Raw genomic sequence first — 12,332 nt, forward strand, 5'->3', positions numbered from 1 at the left:
GTAGAAGGGGGTTGTACTGCCCTGAGCAAAAAAAAATTGCTCCAAAAGTCAACTTTGTCCAAATTGGATAAATTCTATATATGGAAATAAGGTTTTTTGGGCACTTTGAGCACAACCATTTGGACCATTTGAGCCCAAAATGCTAAGAAAAAAGGCTACACTAAGATCCAAAAGAAAAAAACTCTTAAATGTGAAACCCTCAAAGCTCCGAAAAATCTTTTGAAAAATCAGGAACAAGTAGCAGCAGATGAAAGCTTTGATACCATGAAGAAGTTTAGAAATACAACTTTAGAAATCCCAAGAACACCTACAAGCAAAATACCTGTCACAAGAGAAGAATGGAGAAAAAAGAGCAATAGTGACTTTGAAGAAAAAAATTATCATTTAGAGAGGGAAGAGAAAGGAAATACAATACAATCGTTATAAAAGGAGATTGTGCAACCTTAAAAGGTGTGCAACCCTAAATGAGAATGTGGATTTAATAATTAGAATAATTATTAAATACCTATAATGTTATTAAATGCCTAAGTTTAGCTTAAGTGTAGAGGATAATAGACTAATAATTAAATAAATAATTATTAGCTAATACATGATAACTCTAACAATTTCTTCTATTGAATCCAATTTCTTATTGCATTTCTAGTCATTAATGATGTGCCTATGCTGATTATTATCTTGTTTATGTCATAAATCCCTACTTTTTTGGTCTTCTATATTGTTTTTCCTAACACGTTTTTTTTTTTTTTCACATCTGTGGTAGGTTTAGGTGTATTTGTAGTTTATTTTGACATGTATGAAGTTAATTTAGGATGTTTTGTTTTTATATACTTTTTGTTTTGTCATGTATTTTTTTGTTTCTGACATGTATATGATTATTTATGTTCTGTATATGATTTAATTCTGATGCATCTATTCTACCTCTTTACACATTTTTGGCCTTCTTTGAGCTATATCTATGGTTTTGCAAGTATCTTGAGCTCTTTGGAGCATTTTTCATTCATTGAAGGCCCTCTTGTATTATTTGCTATTATTATCTTACTCTAATATTTATATTTCCAAGTTGTGGGTTATTATTTTAAACTATTAATCCATTTTATTTTTTAGGGGTAGTTAGGTGTTTATTTTTTATTTCATAGAATAGCTCGCATTTTAATTTGGTGCATTAAAAAAAAACTCTTGTTTGAAGTGTCTTGTGTGCATGCACAATTTGTGTTGTAGAACCCCAAAGTATTGGTAAAAGTACCCTCTCCCCTCGGCTTCATGGACCTTGGGTGTAAGAGAAATCACAAGAATCTTCTTTTTTCTCTTTAGAGAGCCTACCTTTAAAGAAGTGATCACTCCAAAAGGGAACAACCCAAAGTAGTTTTCTCTTTGAGATGCTCTATAAAAAGAAAAGGTGAAAGATAGAGCTTAGTTTGTGAATATATGTCAACTATGTCAATTTGGGGTTGAATTGACTTTTGTTAGGGTCACACGGGGTTGACCAAAGTCTTAGGTGGCTTTTCATTGAATGTGTATACATGAGTCCTTCAAACAATGACTAGATATCTTATTTTTAGAGGCCCATCCTTTTGATTGATTTTTTGGTGCAAAGGTGTAGCATTGCACCTTGAAGTTACTCACCATATGGTACCCTTGACATGACATAGAAATCCATGTATTTTCATAAGTTATATGTAGCTTTCCAAAGAAAGGGTGATTGGGTTATGCTTCCAATCCTAGAGGTCCCTACCTATCCTCTCTTGAGTCGAAGGAGATTCCAAGTGTGGGCCTAATTTTATTGCCACTGGACATTGAACTTAGGAATAGGAAGTGCTTGGTGTGTCTTCTTTTGTGATAAGACCAATGAAAATTTGGGCTTTGAGGAGACTAGGCCATACCTTATTATCATTAATCACACAACAAACATTGCATCCTCTTGTTTGTAGTGTTTTCTTGGCACATTTATAAAAAAAAATCAAATTTGGTCACATTGATACCTAAAAACAACATTTAGATTTGGACAAACATTAAACAAAACATATATTTCACTAAAAAAGCATATATTTGTCATTGTTGCCATGTTTGCCTGATTTTTTGGCCCATGTATATGAGACATACTATTTTGTATCTAAGATTTTCTAGCATGTATCTCAGACATACTGTCACATCCGTGGTTCTGTAAAACTACATATGCGAAAATTAACAATGTGTATTTCAACACTATTATCATGTATCTAGATATTTATAGCACATATGTGGCATATATCATCATGTATCTAGTATCTTTTCATGTATTTGGTCACAAAGATTGAAAGAGCTTCTTGGCTTACTCTTTAGGATTCCTAGTCAATCAACCATTAGATCACCATTGTTGTCTTTCCATTTTCAGTACATTTAGACCTTCTTTCACTCAAAAACATCAACATTGCCAAATTTAAAAAGATCATCTTATTATCCTCACTATCTTGCAATCAAAAAGTTTGTTATCAGTTGGTGCTCTCCATTGGAATCCAAGAACACTAAGAGGGGGAGTGTGAATCAGTGTCCTACTAGTAAAGTTAGTTTTGAACTTATTACTTATCAACTGATTAACTGTAAATAAAATTAAAGTGCATATACTAGATAACACATAGAAAGGCAATACCATAACACCAGTATTTGTACGTGGAAAACTATGTAAAGGGAAAAACCACGGTGGGGCTGATACCCACAATATCTATATACTTGATCAAGGTATACAAATATTACATGAGAGGGTATGCACATGTATATAGGCCAACTAGCTAGAGCTCACTGCTCAAACACAAAAGAAGAAGTCTCACTGAATTACAAAATATTAAAAAGTGTTTTACAACTGAAAATGAACTTATAAATTGCATCTAACCATGCTGGATAAGTTCCGGTGAATGCTCTGATAACCTTCTTTGTATATCGGTTTGCTAATGCTTTGTTCTTCTCTATTCTACTACTAGTTATGCTGTGCACATGAAAATACACATAGACGCTTCTAATCACTGACCAAAATACTCATTGAAAATATTCACAACCAATAATTTGCATTGCATCACCCATATGATCTATCACTGAAAATATCTTCTTAAATATCCTTCTAACTTTACCATGTCAGCTTCAATGAGAAATATAAACATGTCAACTACCAAAACATAATCCTAATGACCATGTTGCCCATCACACATTACCACAAAATCCATAAAAGAAATAATCAGGATGAAAAGATTTCCTAATTGGGTCCTATCCATTATCGGGTTCCATATACACATTACTGGGATTAGAACAAGTTACAGAGATTAGGACTTAATCGGGATGTAGTGAATGTCAGTGTCAGTGCCAATGTAAAGCAATTTGAATACCAATACTGGTAAGTGCAATGAATGTCGGTTAACCAAAAAATGAAACCATTGACCCTGAGATAGTGAGTTTCCATCAATGACAACCCAAAATTCCATTAACACTTACCAGATGAGTGTTAATTGCTAGCAATCTCCCCCTTTGGCATTGACGGTAAAACTCATGTGAAAAATGATACCATCCATGAATTTTCCATTGAATCTCCATGACCTTCTAACCTGTCCATGAATCCATTATATACATCTGATGCTCCCCTTAAGAATATATGCCCACAAAGAATTTCGTACATTTGTAAACATGAGCTGGTTCTATACAAAATTCAAAACATCTGCATATAAATTCTTCAAAAATGAAAATTACTTATCCAACCATGCTTAAGAGATTCAATATTGGAGATGAATCCATTCAAGATATTGGTATAATACTCTATTTCTTCAGAGGTAGTGGGATCCTCCTTCTGCAAGTTAGAAATACACTCTGTTTTATGATAGAACAAATTATCAAGCTAGGGACCAATTAGATTCTAGAGCTCATTTTCTCTCCTTATTATTCTATCCTTATCCTTCCCCAATTCCAAAATTTGATCCATAATTACCAAATTTGTACCATCCAAAGAGATTGTCAACTTAACTTTCGGGTTGTAGGAGCTAGAAATTTGAATTAATTTTTCTCTATAGTCAAACAATTGCTTGTCTATGGAGTCCGTGAGTTTATCAGAATCTAGACATGTCCTATAAACATTACCTCCTTCAGTCAAAGCTACATCAATGGACTGCAAGCAAGTCTGAAGTTTCTCCTTGTCCATCTCAATCATTTGAAAAAATGTTAGCTCCTGGGCCACCACAAAATTTTCTTTAGCCTCTATTAGTGAAATTTTCAATAAAGAAACATAGTGCTTAGGGACAAAATCAATAATTTCTTCTAGTTTACCCGAATAACTTGCACCTTCCTGAGCTGGAAATTCTGGGACTAACTGGTTCAAAACCTCAAATTTGTGTTCAATCATTTTTTGTCCATTGACTCTACCTTAGCCAATTCCTGAGTAGCCTATTCTTGAGGAGCTATCACTACCAAAATGTTCTCTGCTAGTGATATTTGGTGGTAGGGTTTTTAAAAACTGATGGAAAGTTGTGGTAAATTTCCTTTAGCTATGAAAAAAGTGTCAATTGCCAAGCCGGTGGAGGGATCCACCACAGTCTCCTTACCCTTATCTGATTTTGTTTCCTTAGAAGAAACAATCATATATTGTCAAGTCACCTTTGGCTTATTCTTAGGTGGCTCTACGGGCATTTGACAAGTAGGCTTAGCTAAAGTTATTCCGGTTGTTTGGAAGTCTCTATTGTAATTGGGATCACATTGGGTGTGTCTTGAGCTTCTTTTCAAGCTTCCCTTTCCTCTTTCCTCTGCTTCTTCATTTCTTCCTTCCTTTGTTCTTCCAAAATTTTAACTTTCTGCTTAACTTTAGCCTTGTCATGACCTTCACTTATCAATGTCTATGCTACTACCTTTGTCATGTTCTTCTAGATTGCCAAAGCTACCTATTCCTAATGAACTTTGAGTCCTTTCTCTTGAGCAGTACCAAGTTTTTTCTTCCGTCTCATATATCGGTACCTGCAATAGGTGTTGTGCATAGGCATCTAGTTTGGCCTAGTCAACCTCACAACCCATTGGCATTATCCAGATTGTCCTAGGTTATCTAACCTCCATCATACATTCATCTTTATCAAGCATAAAACAAATTATATCTTTATACTTATCTATTATAGATTTGGGAATCTGGGACCTATTCTTCATTCCCTCCTGAATTGTCTTGAAAAACACCCATAAATTTGCTTTTCTTGTCTTGTCCCCTTGCTTATCCAAAATTTTTACAATTTATGTGGCTACTAGGTGATCAAAAGCCCACTGAATCTTTCCAAAATCAGGAACAGTGCCCAAAAAGTAAAAAGCCAGATAGATAATGAAGGAGCCATACTGGAAGGTATTCTTCTTGTCTTGCTTGATCTTTTGTAGGTTAGATGAGTTTTTTTAACATTACACTACATAGATCATAATGGCAATCCTCCTTAACCATCTGATGTGCCATCAAAATTGTATTACCAGAGACAAAGTTTAATCGGTTTGACTAGTAAACCTAATCCTAATACAAAACCTAATCCTCAAGAGCAAGTCGAAGTTGCTGCTATAGACACCTAAAATTGTCCAGTCTAATTAAATAAATATTTTTATTTATTTAATTACTTTAGCCTAATTCTTCTATTAATTAAATAAATCGTTATTTATTTAATTAATTCATTTATCCTCTTCTAGCCTTATTTGTCATTTAAATAAATACATTTGTTGATTTAAATTGTCATTTTCCTAAATTAAATAAATACTTTTATTTATTTAATTTATCCCACTTCTTCTGTTAATTAAATGAATCTTTATTTATTTAATTAATTCATTAGGTTTTTCTACTTATGACACATGTCATTCATCTCTTAATTCATACACTATCTACCCTTTCATTATTTTATTATTTCTTTTACCTACCCTCTAATCATAGCCGACCTCTTTTACACCTCTCAATCTTATCCCTTCATTTCTTATAGTATCTTCTATATAAGGAGATGCTTCCTTCATTATCAGCCCTAATCAATCTATGCACCCTGACTAACTCACTATGCATTCAGCCCCAACTACGCTTTGCACTTTCATATGCGATCCTACTTGCAACCACATTTCCATTCTTTGTTGAGCTCTTGTGCATACATAAAATCTGAGAGCAAATATATCAAGCAAGATCAATGGAGATAGGAAGAATGGAGATCCAAACCCTATTGGACATGTGATGGTATAATCTTTGTGATTTTATTTGATTTGCATTATCTTAGGTAATTCTCACATGTTATGGTGGATCTTTGTTGTTGTTACTCTAGGGTTTTGTGGTTGAATTCATTTAGTCTTTCAATATTGTCGTTTATCCACTTTGACCATATACAGCTGCTATAGACTAATTTCCATTGATTCAAAATTCCATATCTTCCTTAAGTGGTTAAACTGCTTGCAAGGAACCAAGCTCTGATAACAATTGGTGGAATCCAAGAACACTAAGAGGGGGGGTAAATCAGTGTTCTATCGGTAATTTTAGTTTTGAAATTATTACTTATCAACCGGTTAACAGTAAATAAAATTAAAGTGCATATACCAAATAACACATAGAAAGGAAACACTATAACACCAGTATTTATACATGGAAAACTGTGCAAAGGGAAAAACCATGGTGGGGCTGATACCCACAATATCTATATACTTGATCAAGGTATACAAATATTACATGAGAGGGTCTGCACATGTAGAAAGGCCAACTTTCTAGAGCTCACTGCTCAAACACAAAATAAGAAGTCTCACCGACTTACAAAATATTACAATGTTTGACAACTGAAAATGAACTTACAAATTACATCTAACCATGCTGGATAAGTTCTAATGAATGCTGTAATAAACTTCTCTGTATACCGGTTTGGTGATGCTCTGTTATGAGTTGTTTTGCTACCGGTTATGTTGTGCACATGAAACTGCACATAGACGCTTCTAATCGAAAATACTTACTGAAAATATTTGCAACCAATAATTCGCATTGCATAACCCATATGATCTATTGCTGAAAAGATCTTAAATATCCTTCTTACTTTACCATGTCAGCTTTAATGATAAATATAAACATTTTGTCTTTCGGAACATAATGAAATCCAAACATAATCATAATGACCATGTTGGCCATCACACATTACCACAAAATCTATAAAAGAAATAATTAAGACCAAAAGATTTCCTGATTGGGTCTTATCCATTACAAGGTTCCACATACACATTACCGAGATCAAAACAAGTTACAAGGATTAGGAATTAGGTGGGATGCAGTGAATGTTTGTGCCGGTCTCGGTGTAAAGCAATGTGAATACCAATACCGGTTAAGTGCAATGAATGTTGGTTAACCAAACAATGAAACCATTGACCCTAAGATAGTGACTTTCCATCAATGACAACCCAAAATTCCATTAACTCTTACTGGATGAGTGTCAATTGCCAACACTCTCCCTCTTATATCTATCTTCTTAGGTGCCATTATAGTCTCTTGAGTTAGGATAACTTACCTTGGAATTTTTCATTGTTTAGGAAGTCATATATTGCTTGCAATATCGATTTGTGTCTATTTATCATATTCATAATCCTATCATCATTTAGAACCTCATTTGGGGACCTTTACAAGGCAATTTTTTTTATTCTGGTCATTATCACATATTTATTCCACTATCATCTTGGGTCATCCATTCATCCACCCAAATAAAACCTTTGTCCTTTTATGGTTAAAACTAGAGCCCAAATAATTAGAAGATGTGTCAAGAAGCTCTAAGATCTCAAGACATGGATACTTATGCTTATGATGAAGAATTTTACAATACCAAAACTTAAGAAAGCCACAGTAGTGTGCAAGATTTAGATTCTGAGTCATTAACCTTAGCAAAACTTCAAGATTATTTGTCCAATTCAAAATTCCACAAGTTGTTTGAAACAATTTTGTACAAGAATCCACAATTCTCTTTCATGATGCTTACTCAATAAGGTGTTTAGTTACCTCTTAATTTTGATATATGTCAACTTATGGAAGAAAATCAAAATCAAGATGATGTGGGTACTAGTAGATGTAGACATAGAAATATCATCATGTTTGAGTCACCTTCATCCATTTTATAAAAAGTAGATATTCCTATCTGCACACAAACTTGACAAAATTTAAAGAAAAATCATACTAATGACCTTCATAGCCAACATAAATACAAATGACTAGCATCAAGATACCAATCAGGGACATACTTGTACTAATACTTAAATTAATTCATGATACCTTTGATGAGCATATCTAAGACCATACCAAAGGCTAATATTAAGATACAAATCAAGGTCATAATCATGGCCATGCTTCCATCAAGGCCATAATCAGGGTTATGCTATAAAACCATTCTTTACATTTTAAATCAACAACATGGTCATGATGCTCACACTCGTCCAAGGCCCTACGCTTAATACCATAGTTATGACCCATATAGTTACATTCCTCCACCTAGCACTCGATATCCTAGATATATTCCTCCCCCCAGTGGTCATCATAATTATTTCATTTCCCCTCCTCCTCCGCGTAGTGACTCAAACATAGGGATAGATGAAATGAATACAACACTTCCTAAGAATGATTTGCAACAACAAGTGAAAAAAATGAAATAGAAAATGGATAGTATACACACGCATTTCCATAATTACACACTTTAGGACATTTTTCCTTATCCTTTTGACAAGACTATAGTCATGCTCTGCTTTCCTCATAATTTTGATGTGCTTAAATTTCACAAGTATAAAGGAAAGGGTGACCCCAAGGAACATATTAGAGAAACTTTTAGTTCTTACATAGAGGTTACTCATGAGTATTCCTACATAATGTTCCTCTTCCCTCACAGCCTAGGGGGACAAGCCATGGAATGGTTTTTGCAATTACCACATGGGATTTTTTCTTGGGGTGACTTGCTTGATAAATTTATTCAACACTTGTCCTACAATATTGAGCATGAGGTTTTAGTGACCAGTTTATGTACTAACAAACAATGCAATGGAGAATCATTTTTGTCATTTTCACCAAGATGGAGGAGTTTGGCTAGACGTTGCTCTTGTCACATTCAACAAAAAATAATTAGTTGGGATTTTTAGATGGAATATAAATAGAGAAATTGGATATGAAGTTTGAAAGTTATGCATGACCATATTTGAAGAAGTTGCTAAGAAAATTCTATCTGTTGAAAAGGTTCTTCTTGAGCAAGGTCTTATCAAATTTTTCAAAGAGAACAAAGATGATCGTAATACAAAGGAAAAACCCCACTTTTGGAACAATAACAAGAATACCATTAATGATGTTGTTATGGATGAAAATATGGAAAAAAAAAATTATAATTTTTGTCAAAACCAGATTGTCAAGCAATTAAGTGAATACCCAAATGGGAACAAGGCTTATGACATAAACATAATACACACCTTTGGGGGAAATAATTGAGTCAGGATTATGAAAATTGGTTGATAATAAGTTTATTGCTTTACTAGAGAATCGACCTTTTGAGACAAAGTTTAAGCCAACATGGTGGAATTACAATGAATTTTACAAATATTATTGAAACAAAGCACACAAGACTAGCAATTGCCATAAGCTTAAGAATCTTATTTAAAATATCATTGAGAATGGAGCGAGTGAAGCTGAGGGACATTCCTCCAATGAAGAACATACAGTGTTTAGCGATCCTTTCCAAAAATATGATAAAGGAAAATCTTCTAAAACCAATTCTAATTCCAATACCAATTATACCAATGTCTTTCATGAGTACACAATTAACCACATTTTTATAGTAGACCATCATGTACTACCATAACTATTAAGGACAAAACCCTTGAATGTAACTAAGCAACTTGTTGAGGTACGTTCACTCTACAATGTACCATATCTAAACCATCTCTGTCGTCTAACCAATACGACCTTGTTGAGCGACTTAGAAAAACATTAGCTTACATATCCTTTCTTAAGGTTTTATACATATCCCCTTCATGTAAGGATATCTTGGATAAAACCTTACAAGAGAGTTTCATACCTACCAACCTAAACATGGATCAATTTCAAGCCATGGTTGGACATTTCTCCTCTGGTAATCATATTACATTCACTAAGAAAAATGATACATATCCCCAACAACCACATAACACACCCCTCCATATTGACACTTTTGTCCATAAACATTGAATAAAGTGAGTCTTGATAAATGGAGGAGAATGTCTAAACATTTGTACTTTGAAAGTTGTTATAGGACTGGGATTCTCTGACAACGCTATAGATTGAAAAGAGAAAGATAACAATAAAATCATATGATGATGAAGAACACTAATCAAAAGGAATAGTCATCTTACCAATAAAAGTAGTGCCAGTAGTACAAGATGTGGTTTGCCAAGTTTTGGACCTTGATCTCACATATAACTTCCTCTTAGGTCATCCTTGGATCCATGCCATTAAGTTTCTTCACAATGGAATAGAAGTTACCATTCTCGTAGATCCAAATCTATACATGTATTGCAATAACACCCTTCCAAAGCCATAAACTATAATACCTATCAATTGAGAAGCCAGTTAATCATCATCTTATATCAATATCAAGTCATTAAATGCTTCTACTTTTAAACAACCTAAGATCATGGCTAAGTTAAAACAAATGAGATGGGAGAATATAGTTTGCAACAATCCATGTATCTTACACAACTTATGGACTCCTCTAAGATTTATGTTAGACCACAATCTTTACAAACTGTGACAATAATTACTATCAAATGGGATCCCACAACCTTTACTAGATTGAGTAAAATAGAAGAGGAAAACATTTTCAAAATTCTATTTAAGGACCTAAGGGAACTTTCAAATCATGTTTACATCAAAATACCTATTGAGAATCATGGAAAAGGCTTCAAATTGCTATTGAAAAATGGGATATGATGGTAAACTTCCTCTTTCCTTGCAAAAATAAGGACTCATGGAACCTATCCAACCTAAATTAGTACCTAATAAATAATGGACGAAAAGACAAGGATATGCACCCTTGAGGTTGCATGGCCTTAGATCTCAAACAAAATTACAACTAGGTCCTTCAAGATCCACTAATGATAATACATTGGTTGCAGAGCATCATGCATCAATAGATTCTAATGAATGGGAATGGGGCTCAATTAAAGTATCTAGTGGCTATGATCTTGAGAAAACCTTTAGAGAGCTTGGTGAGGCTACTTTTGAAGAAAAGTTTAGTGTTGGACAAATGTCAATAAGACAAACAACACAAGATAAGAATGCTAGTGGTCAAGCATGGATTGAAACTTTTGGGATCTTGAACCCTCTATGTCTCAAAGCTCAAGGTCTAAGCCACAAAAAGTGAGAACTCTCATTGTTAAGTATCCTAGGAGTGTCAATCAAATGTCTTTCACAATCGAAATTGATGAGGAGAGTAATATCAATGACCCTGATGACAACACTAACATATACAAAGATTCATGCATGTTTACCCTTACATCTTCCAATGTTGATCAAACTGATGGTCTCCCACTTGTCCACCCTCAACTCATAGACTAACTCATAGACGAGGTGCAACAATGGCCTCCCCAACTTGATACATTCCAAAATGATGAGGCTATCATTGATTACCTTAGATTGTGGCATGAGATGATCTTCCTATTGGAGACCATAGAGCATGATTCATCATTAAAATTGATAGTGCAACTTACTTTGGAGAGGGTTCCAAGCCTTTCACTTGCAAAAATATAAAAATAAATAATAAAAGCTCTTTCAATTAAAACCATACTATGACAATTTTAGATGATAAAAAAGTACAAAGAAAGGACATATCTAATCGTGAAAACCTCTTCGATGTGCCAATGGATAGAAGGGTTTACACACACCCATTGACATTATATCATGAAAGATCACCTGTGTTAGTGGAAGAGACAATACAAACTAATCTAGGGACTAAAGAAGATCTACATAACATTTATCTTGCAGTATCATTCACATAACAAGAGCATCACAATTTTATCAAATTCTTTGAGGAGTGACAAATTAATTTCACATGGTCATATGACAATATGCCTCATTTAGCTTTGATCTTGTCATCCATCATCTAATAGTAGCACCAAGTGCAAAACTAGTAAAATAAAAGTTGAGAAAAAAGCATCCAAAAATCACACTTTTACTCAAAATTGGGCTTGAGAATTTACTGGATGTTGGTTTCATCAGACCTATTGTTTATCCAGAATATATTTCCAATATTGTACCTATAGGAAAATGATATGGTTATATTTAAGTATGTATAACCTTTAGAGTGCTAGGAATAGGGAAGGACAACTGAGAAGGGGGCGAGGGTGAATCA

Source organism: Cryptomeria japonica, chromosome 3 (assembly GCF_030272615.1).
Source record: "Cryptomeria japonica chromosome 3, Sugi_1.0, whole genome shotgun sequence".
NCBI lineage: Eukaryota > Viridiplantae > Streptophyta > Pinopsida > Cupressales > Cupressaceae > Cryptomeria > Cryptomeria japonica.